This window comes from Arvicanthis niloticus, chromosome 16 (assembly GCF_011762505.2).
Source record: "Arvicanthis niloticus isolate mArvNil1 chromosome 16, mArvNil1.pat.X, whole genome shotgun sequence".
NCBI lineage: Eukaryota > Metazoa > Chordata > Mammalia > Rodentia > Muridae > Arvicanthis > Arvicanthis niloticus.
Window position 1 is genome coordinate 56027222 of NC_047673.1, and position 17173 is coordinate 56044394.

Here is a 17173-nt window from a genome sequence, read left to right on the forward strand (position 1 = left end):
TTACCATGGAATGTCTTATTTTTTTTCTATTATGATTAAAAAAATCTGCTTGGTAAAGTAGTCTTGGCTGACATCCTAGGTCTCTGCAAGTCTGTTGGATACCTATCCAGTCCCTCCTGGCTTTTAAAGTCTCCGTTCGAGAAGTCAGGTATTGATTGTCCCAGTAGGTCTGCCTTTATACATTACTTGGTCTTTTTCCTTTGCAGTTCTTTCTTTCTTTCTTTCTTTCTTTCTTTCTTTCTTTTTTTTTTTTTTTTTTTTTTTTTTTTTTTTTTTTTTGTAACTTTTATTTGTTTTTTTTGGAATTTCACATCATGCACTCCAATCCCACTCATTTTCCTCTCTCCTCATACCGCCCCTCCACCCTTGCAACCTCTCCCCTCAACAGAGAAAAAACAAATCTCATGGAAGTTGTACTGAATCACAGTGTTGTCCTACGGTACACCCTTTGGTCCACACTTCTTTGCTTACAAATGTTCATTGCACTGATTCAGTCTGGTAAGAGGCCTCTGGCTTCTGCTACTCTGTCAATACTGAAACCTCACCAGGACGCCTCTGTTGTTGCCCTGTGTCATGGAGATTCTGTAATTTTGGATCTGTAGGATCGGCTTCTTCATGCACTCCAGCAGTGGATTAGTGGGGTAGATGTTGGGGTGGGCCGATTCAAAGCCCTGGATCTGGGCCTGGGTAGCGTCTAAGCTGGTCAGCCTGCCAGCTGTCCCTCTCTCACGCTCTCTGGGCCAGCTTACCAGCACCCCCACAAACAGGGCCAGTCTCTACCCTGCTGCCCAGGCGAGGTGCAGGCCTCACTCTCCTGAGTGTTGCAGCTGGTGAGGGACAAGGCCAGTTCTCCCACTCTCATGACCCTGAGGTGAAGGACATTGCAGCACTTGAAGAGCAGGGTCAGTTCTCCTGCTCTCATGACCCCAGGGCCAGCTCTCTTGCCTGCCGTAGGTGACAAGGACACAAGAGAGGGAAAGAATCTCTCCCTTACAGCTGCCATCACCCAACAGAAGAGGCAGGGCAGGCTTTTCCACACTCACACTTTCAGTACTGGCTCACCCACAAGCCCCATATCCAGGGTCAGCTCTACTGCCTAGGAGAGGTGCTCTCCTGTCTGCTGTAGGGGACAAGGGGTGAGGAGGGCTTATCTCTCCCTTGCCCATGCCACCACACATGGCAGACAAGTGGCAGGGCCATCTCTCCTACACACACGCCCTTGAGGCTGGCTCTCCTGGGTGTCCTCCACCAGGATTAGCTCTACTGTGATGCCTAGGCGAGGTGCAGGGCCCAGTATCCTGAGTGCTGCGGCTGCCTAGGGTGGGATCATCTCTGCTGCTCTCAAGCTTCCAGGGCCAGATCTCCCATGATGCCCAGGTGAGGGTGGGGCCAGTCCTGCACACCCCTCAGACATAAACATGTCCCCAGGCAACAGCCCAGACAAGGAACAGACATCTGCTTGGCTTTTGGTGGTAACAGATCTCTGTTGCTTCAGGGCCAGCCATGGATCCAGATGTGGCCCCCAGTGGCAGCACAGTCCAGGACTCCACCACGGTCCTAGGTGGCATCACCAGCTACTTACATCAGGTTATTCTACACTGCTCTCGAGTCTCATTGTTCCCATATCCCTCTGTTTCTCTTTCTCTTCCATTTCTCCACCACATACTTGTTCCTCTTAGTGGCACCCAGTGTCTCGGAGTGTCTGGGATCATCTCAGGATTTCTATGCCCTGTTCATGAGTTATGGCAGCATATAGGGGTCACCTAGGATATGGTGTGCCTGCTTCAGGCCTGCACAGCACCAGACTGGTGGTCATCTCAGGCTCATGTTTTTCAGAGAATGTTAGGGTGTTAACCATTCAGATGTTCACAGGTCAGAACACTGAGCTTAGACACTGGCTCTCTCCCCTCTGCCACTTACTGACACACATGTGACACAGCAGCCATGCCTGCAATGCCTCTAAGGAGCAGGTCCCTTGAAGTTTTTAATGTTCTTCTTTGTTATGTCTGTTTAGTATTTTCGTTATTATATGGTGAGATTTTCTTTTCTGGTCCAATTTATTTAGTGTTCTGTATGTTTCTTGTATCTTGATAGACATCTCTTTCTTTAGGTGAATACATTTTTTAAAAAATGATTTTGTTGAAAATATTTTCTGTGCTTTCTACCTGGGTTTTTTTCTTCCTCTATTCCTATTATTCTTAGATTTTGATCTTTTCATAGGGTTTCAGATTTTTTTTGATTTCTATTTGGTTAGGATATTCTTTTAAATTTAACGTTTTCTTCAACCAACATGTTTATTTCTTCTATTGTGTTTTTAATACCTCAGGTTCTATCTTCTATCCCTTGTATTTTGGTGGTGAGGCATGCCTCTAAGATTTCTGTTTGATTTTCTATTTATTTTTATTTCTATATTTTCTTCAGTTTGGGTTTTCTTTATTGATTCTATTTCCACTTTCAGGTCTTGAACTCTTTTATCCATTTCATTTCATTGTGTTTTCATAGATTAAGAAATTTATTCATTTCCTCTTTTAGGATCTTTATTATATTTTTACAGTTTTAAGGGGTTTTTTGATGTTTGTTTGGCTGGTTTTTATTTGTGTGTGTGCTTCAGTTATGATGTGATATTCAGGGCCTGCCTTTGTAGGATGTCTAGGCTCTAATGGAGACATATTTTTCTGGCTGTTATCCATTGTGTTTTTTATGTTGGCACAGGCATCTGGGCTTAGGAAAATTGTAATTCTCGATGCTAACATCTGGTTTTGTCTTTGTTGGTGTTTTGTTCATTGGTTTATGTATATCTCTGGTTCTTAGAAAGGTGTGTTGGCTGTGTGTTCCCTGGTAGAAAATTCTTCTGGGAACCTGACAGGTGTGACCACTGTGGGTTTCAGGTAAAATATATTTCTAGGTGTTGTGGAGAAATACTTGGTAATGGGAAACAACTGGGAAGGATGGAGGTTTGAGCGGTTATTTAGGAGGACGGAAAGCTGGGCCTTCCACCTGTATCTGCTCATTTCCCTGAGAACAAGGCCAGAGAATGAGGAGAGGCCATAGCAGAAAGTCTGCTGCAGGACTAGGGATGAGACTGGAGGATTACATTTTTCCTTTGTGAACTGAATTTTGAATCTGTACCATACTTCAGTCACAGATGTCTAGTAAATGCTTTTATTTTTAAGTAGGGAAAAATAAAATTAGCATCACTTCAGTTTCTCCAAATGCGACCTTGTTTCTTTTCAGATAATGAAAGGTTGATGGGATATAAATTATGATAAAAATTAGTGCAGAGATCATTAATCACATCAAAGTCCAAGTTAAATTTCATTTTAAAAATACCAGTCATGACTTCTTGTTCCGAGTTACTTTCTGAACTTTTTTTTTCTGCTTTTAACATGTAGGGCAGTCACACCTCTCAACAGTGCAGGTTGCCACATTGCACCACTGTAAAAAGTGAGTGCAAAAAAAGAGATGGGAGTGGTTTAGGTTCTGTTATGAATAAAGAGGGTATCCTCCAAGTGAGGACCAGCAGAAGAATATACTCACACACAGGCCCTTTGGTTATTAGTTATAATTAAGCACTTACTTAATGCTTAAAATTGCCTTGAGGGTTTGCAGTGCTGAGGACTAAGGAAAGCTCTCTTTGTAACTTACCTGCTTTACAGAATTCAAAGTACCAGTCTCTTTTGTGCCTTCTAATTTGTAGGAGCCACTAAAGACAAGTATGCCTGAGTTGTGCTTGAGACATCAAAACAGCATCACAGTCGGAGCTTGCTATCTCTCTTTCCCATGGGCTCCTCAACTTTGGTTCAGTGTGATGTGTGAAAGAGGTCATGATAGAACCTGTGAAGCTGGAGTGTTGTGACATTAAGTTTGTACACATAGCACTGTAGATAGTGGGGTATTTTTTTTAACCGTAGAATTTATCCTTACAGAGCCAATTCATTCATTCATTCATTCATTCATTCACTTTCTCATTCACTTTCTTACTTATTCAACAAGCTGTTCTGTGATGAGTTTTGAGGACAGGTTCTAGAGCACCCACTCTTTCTGATAGAGCTTTGATAGTTGAGACTTGGAGGGGGCATTTAAAAGATGTTCTTAACATACAATTACAGAAAATACACAGCAATAAAAGCTCATAGAAATATCTACTAAAATTGAAGAGACTCTAAAGTGTTTGTGGACAAAGTAGACAGTAGATTTCTTTGTATTGCTGAGCATGGTAAGAAGTCATTTGTTTTCAAACATCAAAGCATGTCTCCTTTTGGAGGATTGTTTCTCTACGAGAAAGGGGGACTAAAGCCTGTGAGAATTTCTTCAGCAGTGAGCCAAATGGCATGAGTGCTAGCAATCCCACTCCAACCCCCATGCATGAGAAATAATGAACAAAGGCAAAAAGAAGATTTCATATCAGATTTTGTGAAGAGCTGAAAAAAACGCGCACACGTGCACACACACATACACACATACACACATATACACACAGACAGACCACACACTCACACATGTATACACACAGGTTTTGATCATGAGTTGCAATTTGTCAGCTCTTTAATCAACACTAATCTAATCTATACAAAAGATTAGACTCAATTGAATGGATTCCTATTAGAAGCCGATAATAGTCTTCCTTGAATGCTTTTCCTGGCATGTTTTTCAAGCCTGAACACTTTACTGTGTGACTGGTAGAAAGGGAATGATTATTTGGGAGTGGTACAATGATCTGGACCTTTATTGTAAAATGAATTTATAATTCTAGCTAGCCCATATAAAAGACACATGATCCAGGTATTTTATTTACAAGCCTTAAGCCTGGGTTGGGAGGCTTAGAGCTATTCTAACTTATTTCCTAGCTGTACATTCCCTTGTTGCTTGCTGGTTTTCCTGGCCATGTGCCCATAGTCCATCTCCTGTCATGGCAGCCTCCTCTATTCTCCACGTCCTTTCTTATTCATCTCCCTCTACCTGCAACCTACTCACTCGATCCTCAAGCCCCGCCTTTCTCCCTTCACTGCCCAGTCACAGGCTCTAGCCTTTTATTGACCAGTTAACTCGGGAGCAAGGTTTACATCCCATCACTTGATGTACATGAGGATCTCCTGGTTGGGGGCAATCACGTCTCGAGAGCCAATAGTTAGCTTTAGAATACAGGCAGCATCAGACCAACCCACTATACCTTACACTTCTTTTCTCTCCTCAGTTTCCTGATTGTGCAGTATCCTCCAGGTCTGTGTGGACAATCCACCCAGCTGTCTTGAATGGGTGAGTGCTAGGTGTAGTTTTAGGGATCTATTTTTAGGCTATCTTTGTTTCTGCTCTCATTGCATCATCTGTCTCTTGTGAGGAACGAGACCACATGGCTCCATGGAGTTTTCTTTGTTGTCGCTGCCATAATTCTACTCATCCAGATCGTTGCCAAGAGCTCCTAGTTAGTCTGTCTTTGGCTCATACCCTGACAGAGAAGATGGTTTTCAAGCCACAGTTGAATCCAGAGGTGCATTCAGCCATGCATACCTTTGCTAGTACCATCTCTTCCTGGGAACTAGATTCTTGGGAGCATGACCCCTCCTCCAGTTCTCCCAAAGCTCTCATGTTAAACTTCCTTTAAAGCAGTGGATCTCAACCTGTGGGTCACTAGCCCCCCTGTGGCTCCCTATCAACTATTCTAATATCAGATATTTACATTACAATTCATAACTGTAGGAAAAATGAAGTTGTGAAGTAGCAACAGAGCCGGGCAGTGGTGGCACATGCTTTTAATCCCAGCACTTGGGAGGCAGAGGCAAGCGGATTTCTGGTCTACAGAGTGAGTTCCAGGACAGCCAGGACTACACAGAGAAACTCTGTGTCAAAAAAAACCAACAACAACAAAAAAGTGAAGTAGCAACAAATAATTTTATGTTGGAGGTCACTACAACATGAGGAACTGTATTAAAGGGTTGCAGCATTAGGAAGGTTGTGAAACACTGCATTAGAGACCTTAAATTTTTTTCTTACTACCAGGCTATCACAATGTACCAGTGTCTAGAATGTTCCATCATAAAAACCAATATGATGTTTGATCATATTTCTACTAGAAGACAGCTCCAATCACTTGTGAGAATTCTGCGTCTCTCAGGGTGGGGTACAGACCTACCTTTGTGTTACCATTAAAAGTCCAATCTTGCCCTTTCCATTGGACAGTAGAGTCCCACTTATTAAGGATTTGTATGAGCAGGAGGAGCTTTTCAGATGAGCACTGGAGGGTTATTTGATTCTATCTAATTTGCTATATTTCATGGGGGAACGAATGTTTTTATTAGTCACCACAAAACATACATTTTTTGTTATTTAGTCATTTGTGAATATTTTAGCTTTTTAAAAATCACTTCATTTGTATTACCATACCTATTAATGAAAATTATCAAGGATAAAAGGAATGAAAAGACTTCAGATGAAAGTACAGTCTCAAGCGCTATGATATACATTATACATTTTTGAGGCAGGCAAGCATAGGGACTTACTCAGTGACTTAGGACTCCACTTGGTTTGGGCTGTGCACTTGGCAGCCCGAGACATTTACCTGAATATACTGTATATACACACATCCCACTATAAACATGTCTCTGATAAACATTTTAGCAACCCAAGACTACACCTGCACTGAGCTGCATGCACACCCCTCTCTAAACAATGGAAATGGTTTCTCCTCATTCAAACAACCATCAAACTAAGAAAGGTTTCAATCAAACCCTAGTTATGCTGAATATGAAAGTAAGGAGGCTTACTCAGGCAAAACTAGCTTTTGGTGCATGCTCAATAAGACAAACTGTGCCCTTAAAGTGAACTTTTAGGGAGAATTTTCAATTTATTAGCATATGCCTATGCATAATTGGAAATATATATGATTAAAATGAGATACAGTATGGGAAGGACCATATGAAGTAAAAAAAAAAAAAAAACTAGTTAAATAACTTAATATACAAGGCAGGATAAAGAACCATTCACACTATACCTCTTAGTAACCAAACTCTTCCTTTTGTAGCCATAAATGAAGCTTCTAACAGTAACTGTAGCCTTTGAGTACTCCCATTAATATAGCTTGCTGTCAATTATGATCATGCATCTGACCTGTCTTATCGCTTTGCTTTGGACAAGTATTCTTGCTACCTTTGCAAGTCTGTATGTCCCTTATTAACACTTGAAGCAAGATGCCAAGAACCAGAAATCGCCTGACTCAGACTCTGACCACAGGTAACAGCTGTACAGTTTACCTTTTAGAAGCCATTATTTGAATATATAATTTTGTGGCTTTTAATACTACTAATTTTGTGTTAATGTATACCAACTACATATAATGTATACCAAATACATATATGTTTGGTATAATGTATACCAAATACATATAATGTATACCAAATACATATAATGTATACCAAATACGTATATGTTTGGTATAATGTATACCAAACACATATACGTTTGGCAGCTTGAAAGCACCAGATGCAGTGCACTTGTTTATAGTTACCTAGGTCAAATCATCTCACCAAGATGACATTAAGCAGAAGTCTTGTCAATCTCAGCTCATGCACACTGCTGAAGAGTTTACAAGGGACTGAGTTCCTGTCACCAGTTCTAAGCTGAAGACTGAAAACTACTCTCAGACCCTTTTTTTTTTTTTTTTTTTTTTTTTTGGTTTTTTTGAGACAGGGTTTCTCTGTATAGCCCTGGCTGTCCTGGAACTCACTCTGTAGACCAGGCTGGCCTCGAACTCAGAAATCCACCTGCCTCTGCCTCCCAAGTGTGCGCCACCACTGCCCGGCTACTCTAAGACCCTAAAAGCAGCTTTCTGTTTGTGTCTAGATTCTTGGCTCCATCTTTAAGCAAACCAACTTATGAGTCTTTGTCACATTTAGAACTTCTGTGACCACAACCTAGAAAACTCTAACTTTTAGAGGCCACTGGACTAGGTAAACTCATCTGAATGCTCTTTCATTTTTCTTTTCTTTCTTTCTTTCTTTTTTTTTTTGAAAAAAAAAAAAAACAATTATTGGTGATTTTATTTATTTACATTTCAAATGTTATCCCCCCTTCTCCATTTCCCTCTGCAAACTGCCTATTCCATCCCCCTTCTCCCCTGCTCCCCAACCGACCCACCCACTTCTGCCTCACAGCCCTAGTATTCCCCTATGCTGGGGCATCAAGCCTCCACAGGACCAAGGGCCTCCCCTCCCATTGATGCCAGATAAAGCAATCCTCTGCTACATGTGCAGCTGGAGCCATGGGTCCCTCCATGTGTACTCTTTGGTTGGTAGTTTAGTCCCTGAGAGCTCTGGTGGTGGTGGTGGGGGGGTGATATTTTTTTTCCTATGGGGTTCCAACCCCCTTCAGCTCCTTCAATCCTTCCTCTAACTTTTCCATTGGGGTTCCCGTACTCAGCCCAATAGTTGGCTGCAAGCATTCACATCTGTATTGGTCAGACTCTAACAGAGCCTCTCAAGGGACAGCTATACCAGGCTCCTGTCAGCAAGTGCTTCTTGGCATCAGCAATAGTGTCTGGGTTTGGTATCTGCATATGGGATGGATCCCCAGGTGAGGCAGTCTCTGGGTGGCCTTTCCTTCAGTCTCTGCCCCACTCTTTGTACCTGAATTTACTTTAGACAGGAGCAATTCTGAGATGATTCCTAATATCCATGGGACCACTCATCCTCACTACACACTGAGTTTTTGTGTGCCTGAGTATATGGGACTATACTTCAATACACACACACACACACACACACACACACACACACACACACACACACACCTCTACAGCCATATGTGCACATAAAAGAAAGGGCATTGTACAAGGGAACAGTATTTTATACCACATTAGAATTGTGTCTATAACAATGTGTCCATATTCAACTGCTATTTACAGCTATTTCCCCCAAATTCTTAGACTTTAAGTCCTAATTCTTTAAACCCTATTTCTAAATGTTTACTCTGAACTTTTTACTGATAAGTCTTCTGGAGTCCAGTAAAAATACCTCCATATATATTATTACCTGCTTCACCTTTAAGACTTTTACAGTATTGTTAAACCCATTTAGACTTAGAAGAAACTTGTCTGTCAAAAGACAGTTTCTGATAGATCCAGAAATGTAACTCACTAGAGATCATACAGATGGTTCTTGATCAATGATGGGATGGGTGTTGCATCCCAGTAAGTTTGTTATTGATTGAAACTGTTGTAAGTTAAAGAATCTAATATACATAACTAATAGACCCATGGCTAGACTTCCCTACATTAAATGTACCCTGTATATTCCTTACAGTTGGGTGGCATCATCCACCACAAAGCCAGTTTGTAATAGTGTTGAATTTCCTGGAAACTGTATATGGTGAATATTGCTACTAAAGCCTGTGATCATGTGGCAGATAGAGGCCTGTGTCTTGATATAGTTGTGGAGAATTCTAAGGGCTTTGCTAATGTGAAGAACAGTCAAAATTCAAAGTGGAAAGAAAGATTTCTAGGGAACATGCATTGCTGTCACACTGTAATTAAGTTAAAATACTGACCTGTCATAAATTCAGAACTAAGTAATCCTAAAGCAGGCTGTATGAGTCTGTCTTCCCTGCTTCTAGATATAAGATGCTTCTAGAAGTAATAAGTAAGTTGTTAAATCCTTTCTTCTTTCCACATGATAACTTAAACTTTGACTTTCGTTGACTTAAACTTTATTTTACAGTCTTCTTTTTCCTCAGTGGAGGACTCCTGCCCTGGTATGGACCTTATCTCCTCTCCATTTGTGCATGGGTCTGTGTGCAGGACACGGTGGTGCTTGTCTGCATCCACAGAAGTGCAACCTTTTCTGAGCTGCTGTTACTAGCATTGAGGAAATGTTGGTGCTGGGGAAGAGAATCTATCCTTTCATACTAGTTTATACTTCTGCGAGTGCATTTGCTACACTGGCCATGCATACTTTCATGATAGTTCATCAGGTTCCATAGGTTTTTTTCTTTTTTTTACAGCTACATCAATTTTCTTTAGTAATCAGAGAGAATAATATGATACTGCCTTTTGTAGCTTTAGATCCAATACAATTTCCAGCTGTAATTTGGTTTTATGTCACTCAATACTTCAAAAAATATAATTTTCTTCAAAATGATCTCACCTTTTAAGATTTGTTGTAATCTTTCATGGGCTGTATAGAGAAGATTTGATACATAGATTTTACCTTTCCAAATGTTATTTTAGTAACTTTTATAGTGTAGTCTCAGAGTCTTGGATTTTATTTGTATATTAACAAAATTACCAAATGATGAAAACCCTATTTTCTCATTTTCTATTTCCTGGTTTGTTTTCTATCAATCTGTCTATGTCCCATCTATCTATCAATTATATATCAATTATACACATATCAATATTGCAATCTGTCAATAGTCTTCTTTCAATCATCAATTTTATTAATTATGTGCCATCTATTTTCTATCATCCTTTTGCATATCATCTATTATCTATTTATTGTCTATTTACACATTCATCAATCTATTTATATATTTTCTATTATTCAACAATTTATACCATCACCTATCTTATTATTTTCTATTCTCTATGTATGTATGTATGTATGTATGTATGTATGTATGTATGTATGCTGTATGTATGTATGTATGTATGTATGTATGTATGTATCTAGTATCTATCTATCTATGTATCTATGTATCTATCTGTCTATCTACCTATCACTTATTAATCTATCATCTATCTATCATCTACTTATTGATCATCTATCTATCAATTATTATTTATCATATATTTCTTTGTCCATCCAACTACCATTTATCAATCTAGATATCTATTATTTATCAATCAGTGGATTATTTATTATCTATTTATTTATTTATTTATTTATTTAGTTTTTTGAGACAGGGTTTCTCTGTGTAGCCCTGGCTATCCTGGAACTCACTCTGTAGACCAGGCTGGCCTCGAACTCAGAAATCTGCCTGCCTCTGCCTCCCAAGTGCTGGGATTAAAGGTGTGAACCACCACTGCCCAGCTACTTATTTATTTATTATTAAAACTATTAGTAAAATCAAGAATGAAATCTAGAATAATGGAACTGAAATCTAGAATAACAAAATGCTGTCATGTGATGGTTAAGACAGCAAAGTGTTAGAGGTTTATTAGTAAAAGTAGCAACTTGAGTTGTATAACTACTTAGTTCCCCCTTTAAAAATTTCTTCTATGTGTATGTGTACATGATAAGAATGTATGTATTCACATTTGTGTTGTGCATGTGTATGTGTGTGGAAGCTTGAGATTGATATCTAGTGTCTTCCTCTGTCACTTTCATCTTACTGAGGCAGGATCTTTCAATTGAACCCAGAGCTCATAAATGCTTCCATTCTGGCTGGCCACCTTACTTGGTCAACCCTGTCTTTGTTTTCCAGAGTGCTAGAACTACAGACAAACCATCAAGCCCAATCATCTTTTTTTTGTGGGTTCTAGAGATCAGAACTTTTATTTTCTCACAGTTGTGGGGCACCCAAACCACTGAATCATCTCTATAGCCATCACCGGCCTTTTAGATACAGATTTTTTTCTATGTAGCCCTTGCCGATCTGGAACTCACTTAGAGCAAGCTGACCTTGAACTTTCAGTAATCCTTCTGTCTCTACCTCCTGAGTGCAAGAATTCTAGGCATGCATCATCAGGCACAGTAGAAATTTATAATAATTTATCTTGAGCTGTTCCTTAGGGTGGTGATTAATCGCATAGCAGAGCCAGGCTAATGGCAACCTTATTTTATGATAATAAATAGGACTTATTCAGCTTTCTATTTATTATAGAAAAATGGAAATATGACATTTATTCAACGTATACAAAATTATGTCAAAATATAAAGTTAAAAAGAATGAGGTAGAAATCCAGCCATAGTTTATTGCTCTTAAACTCAAAAAGACAGATGTTGGCAAGCTCCCAGCTTCTCCACTGTGTCTATTAATCTGTGAAAAGCAAGGAACACTCTCAGGACTCAAAACCCAGCATCATGGTTAATGATAGTGGAAATAAATAGTGTGGTTGAGGAAAAGAATTAAAGAGTCTCTGATGCAGGTCATGAACACACAAGGTCTACCTTTTCTGCCTTTTTCTTTGCTATCGAGTTTGAAAGAGCAGCAAATGTCACTCCCAACATGCCTGGGTATAGTCTGAAGGCTGACTCATGTTCCTCAGGGGGTTATAATTATAATATCCATTGCTATACAATATGACAAAAAAGGAGACAGATGAAATCTGACTTGCAGATTTCTCTCTCAACCTTGTGTTTATCCATCTAATCTAACGATAAAAATGTGTTGCCATTTGTAATTACATGGTACTGGACTGTTGGTGCAGGATCCTTTCTATCCCAACTCTTCCCTGTTTATTCTCCAGTTCATTGAAGTGTACATGTAACATAGAAACTTTTATCGTTCTCACTATTTCCATATGGAGATAGTGAGAACTATGGAAATAGTGAGAACAATATATTTATATCTATCATAGATTTATATCTATGAGTCTGAACTATGAGAAATAATCTTCAGGGGAAAACGAATAGTGGAATACCCTTCTTATACATCCAGGACTTAGAAGAAGAGTGATGAGCAACTGTCTCACAGTGCCACCAGAAGATTGCAGACTCCTGGGAAGGTGCAGGATGTAGTATCTATTTCTAATCTAGCCTGAGATGGAAAGACATTCATTAATTTAGTTATCATCAAATCTTGAGATACATGCAGTAAAATATCCAATGCTAGCAAGAATCAACAGCTTAGAGGTTAATAGGAGAAAGACTCTCTCATGAATAATTGCAAAAGTTATAAAGAAATAGCTGTGTAACAAATGGCCTTTCTATATAAGTATGCATTAGGTGTACAAATTTCAAGATGTTTAAACTCTCTGGAGGAGTGCTTTCAAAAATAAAGCACTTATTGTTTATTTTCTGGTGATTTTGCTAGATAACCTTACACATTATAATTGTACATTGAAGATTATAGATAATACATGCTACAAGCATATATAATAAGGAATCTGAGAGATTGTTTAGACTTTTTTCAAATATCAAATGCCTGAACATAACCTTGGATAAGTGTTACATGGCTGCCAATTTGTACTGAGTCAATTATCAAAGAAGAGTAAGTTAGCAGAAGATAGGTGTGAAGGAACCAGTTTCTGTTTGTCTCCCTGTATCCCTTATAAAGATATTCTTTTATTTGGAGCCAGTTCATCATGAAAACCAGTCCCCAGTTTCAGACAATGAAACAGTAGTTGTGGACCTTTATTTCCTAGTTGTTCTGTTCAACATGTGATTTGAGGCTTACTCTAAAGATGAGAGTAATGACTATTATTAAAGATTTCTAGAATCTTCCCCATGGTGAAAACAACAGGAATGTAACTGATAATTGACTCCATCAGTCTTTGGCATTAATTATTGTGATTTCCTTATGGTACATTTACTATAATTCTCTAATCAAATACTTTACCTTAAAATATTCAAGAATATTTTGATTTTGTAATTAAAAGAAGAGCAAGGAAGACAAACTATATTTTCTTTTTTATTTTTAATACCTACTTATGGCAGAGTTAATAAATATGTTAATTGTATATGAAAATACATCGGAAATGAAAAAATACTTGAGATCCTCAAGGATATTTATCCAGTAGATTAACTTGTCTATTGCCTTAAAAACGATAGTTCATTTTCAGGATAAGCAATATTCCAAGCTAGTTTGTGTGACCACCTGAAAGCCACAATAAGACGGGACTTCAGGAAAAGTATTCATGTGAAATTCTAAGACATTTAATATCCTTTCAGTATTTTGAGCCATTCTAACAGGATCAGACATCAATGAGAACAGCCTAGTACTAAGATCCATAGTCATCCTTTGTATGTCCAAGCTCAGGTGCTGGTCTGCTAAGGTAGTCCACTTGTTATTAAGCTGTTATTAAAATACAGACGTTAATCAAATTATGCAATCTGGGCAGGAGTTGTTTAAATCTCTCAGTTAACCATTCATCCTCCTTATCTAGTTGTTTTGCTTTTTGTTATATTGCATATATTGCTTCCTAACTTCTAGCACCTTCATCCCATGCATCCACAGAGTACCCTATGAGTAACTAAACTCACACCCAGTCATACCCAGTCAGCAAGAAAGAAGAGAACACACAGGAAGGCTGGTGAGATGGCTCAGCAATCAAGCTTAAGCTCTATAGTTGCATAGGGCTGTGGTTCTGTTCTCATCCCCTACAGCAAGTGGTTCACTTCCTAAAACTACAGCTCCAGGGGAATCTGATGCCCTCTTCTAGCCTATATGTGTACCTGTGTGTGCGCGCACACACACACACAAACACACACCAAAAATAATAAAAATAAATATTAAAAAAGAGTATGTGCAGAACATAAGGGAAATGCATATTATTTATAAATGTAATCATTTGTTTTGATTACATCAGTTTCCCCCTTCAATCATTCTGACACCCTGCCACTCCCTCTTAAATTGATGGCCTCTTTTTCTTTATTATTATTTCACATATTTGCATAAATATCTATAACATTTGAATCTGATTTTGTTGCTTGATTATTATTCAGCCATTATTATTTTTATTATTATTTACTTTATTATTTTCATTAGATTAAAAAATACAAGAACTCATTTACTTTTTTATTATGTTGAACAATTACTAATATATAAGCAAAGTACAATGTTTTTCCAACATCACAAGATGTTTTCTTAACTTAGACTGTCTTTAGTTATAATTATCTATATTCTGAGTCTCACAATACAAATTTTTGATTATATCTCTTTTTCTTTCCTTCTTTAAAATTTTACAGATAAAACATTGAGGAAATTCACCACCAATGACACACATAATGGAAACAAATGACTTGACTTATCCTTTTTTGTGGAGCTCTTAGGAGAACTCTCTCTTCCTATTGGGAGAAAAATACATAACTCCTTTTATTGAGAACCGCCATGAATAACTGTTAGGATGGTGAATAATGGTGAGTTCTCTGGGAGTTGTCATTTCATCAGAGAGCATGCAGGCAGGTGCTCCTTCTGCATGTGTATACTTCAAACACACTGAAAGTGTAGAGTCACGCTAAGAGCCCTTATGGCTGAATGAAAGGCACAAGTAGAGATGAAAAGGCTGTAAACACGGTAAGAATTATAGTGCAGCTGGTTCTCGTACAAACTATTTGGATGGCGTACATTTAAAGGATCCAAGTAGGAACAAAAACATTGTTTGTTCAAAACATACCCAGCCCCGAGAAATTGCAGAACTTCAAAATAAGGCACAGACTTTCCACTGTGGTAACAAATACTACTTTACAAAAACAAAAACAAAACAAAACAAACAACAACAACAAAGCAAGCTTCACTGTGGCTTCTGTTCCACATTAGTTCATCTTGTCCACAACAAAGTGTTTCTTGCAAATATTTCAGGTGACACTTTCTCCCACTGCTTCATAAATCAGTTTTTGCTTTCGTTTATGAAAAGATAATTTTTAGTTGAAGCCAAAGGAGGCATTTCTTTTTCTTTAATATTGAGGCTAAAATACCAAAAAGCAAACACAAAATAAACAAAGCTTGGGCTGTCATGTAGGTTCAAGCCATCAAGCCTTTCAGCACAAGTGGTAGGACCTGAGTTCAGTCTCTAGCATCTATAGACTAAGCCAGTCATGGTGTTGTGTGGTGTGCTTAAAATCCCCGCATTGGAGAAACAGAGATCCTTGAGGCTTGGTGGCAGCCAGTCTAGCCAAATTTGTTCAGCATAAGACCCTGTCTTAGTGGGGGGAAAAAAGGGTGATGAATTTGAAGGAGAGTTTAGAGGGCTCTGTAGGAAGAAAGAGAAGAGATAAATTCTACAATTATAGTCTCAAAACAAAAATATGGTGGAGAGAGACTAAGGAAGATACCAGTTGACTTCAGGCCTCTCCATGCATATGCATAGATGTCCACACATACATACGCACACACATGTGCACACTCCACACCCCATACATTTTGTTCTAAATTAGGGCGTCTACATCTTAGCACTGTTGGCCTTTGGGTTAGTTAATTCTCCACTGTGGGGTCTGTCCTGTGCTCTTTAGGACATTTAGCAACATTTCACTCTCTACCCCTTAGAATGCCAAAAGCACCTTCCCACCAGGTAGTGACCAAAACACAGATATTGCCAGAAGGCCCCTGAGGACAAAAGTGTTCACTGTTGAGAATCGTTGCTCTTGATTCTGGCCCCATGGCTAATGTTAAGATTATAGGAAAGACAGTGAAATCGTAAAAGGATTCATAGCACTAAATGAAGGCTATTATGTAGGGAAATAGAGATTTCTGCCGAATTAAATGTTCTCACCTTTGAGAAATCTAAAGAGAAACAATAGCTTTAAAAATATTAAAGTTCACAACTCCATTGGCAACAAAATGCTTCTGTATGAATTACTTAAGCTAGAGGCATCTGGCACTCAATAGAATAATAGCTATAATTCACACTGTGTATATATATTTTAACACATCCTATTGTATATGATAAATATATGCAATTTTATCTGTCGGTTTAAAAATCCATTAGCATGCTGCCTTCGAAGCTGGGCCATCATCTTTTATTCATGGGATAATTGCTTAGTTGACGTGTTTTACCTGGTGCTTCTAACTGGTAATGCATTGTAAAAAGCTTTCGCTTGCTATTAAATGTATAATGGACATCTTTTCAGTTTCCTTTTTACACAAAGAAGACTAGCATGGATTCCAAGATGTAAGACTGGAGTTCCTTTTTTTACATAATAAATGTGCCAGTATTACCTGTTGGTGTAAGTATACTTAGTCTGAATAGGACATCACCTGGCGTTGTGTCAAGGGCTACAATTTTTGGAACAAGACAAAGGAGGGTTTCTCTTCCTTTGAGAAAATGCCACAGGTGTGTACCTCAAGCACATATTTTTAAATACCCATTGATTCAGGATTTATTTCTATTAAGCTCTGTAGTGCAGTCAGCATCAATGTGCTATCTGTGCTCAAATTATTTACATCATAGCAAACAAGAGAAAGGAGTAACTTTCCAAGAGGCCAGAGAACAATGCATAACAAAGGCAGGGGAACTGTTGAGAACTTATCTGCAAAGAATCCTTTAAAAAGTATTCATTTTGTGTATTGCCTACATGGATATCTG

At 38.6% G+C, this 17173-nt stretch overlaps 1 non-coding gene across 1 annotated transcript; it reads right to left on the reverse strand.

Moving 5' to 3' along the window:
• Nucleotides 1-1838: 1838 nt before the first annotated feature.
• On the reverse strand, nt 1839-1971 carry LOC117722143 (small nucleolar RNA SNORA17). The gene has a single exon (XR_004608527.1). It is a non-coding gene; the product is annotated as a small nucleolar RNA SNORA17 (small nucleolar RNA).
• Between the last annotated feature and the right edge of the window lie 15202 nt (nt 1972-17173).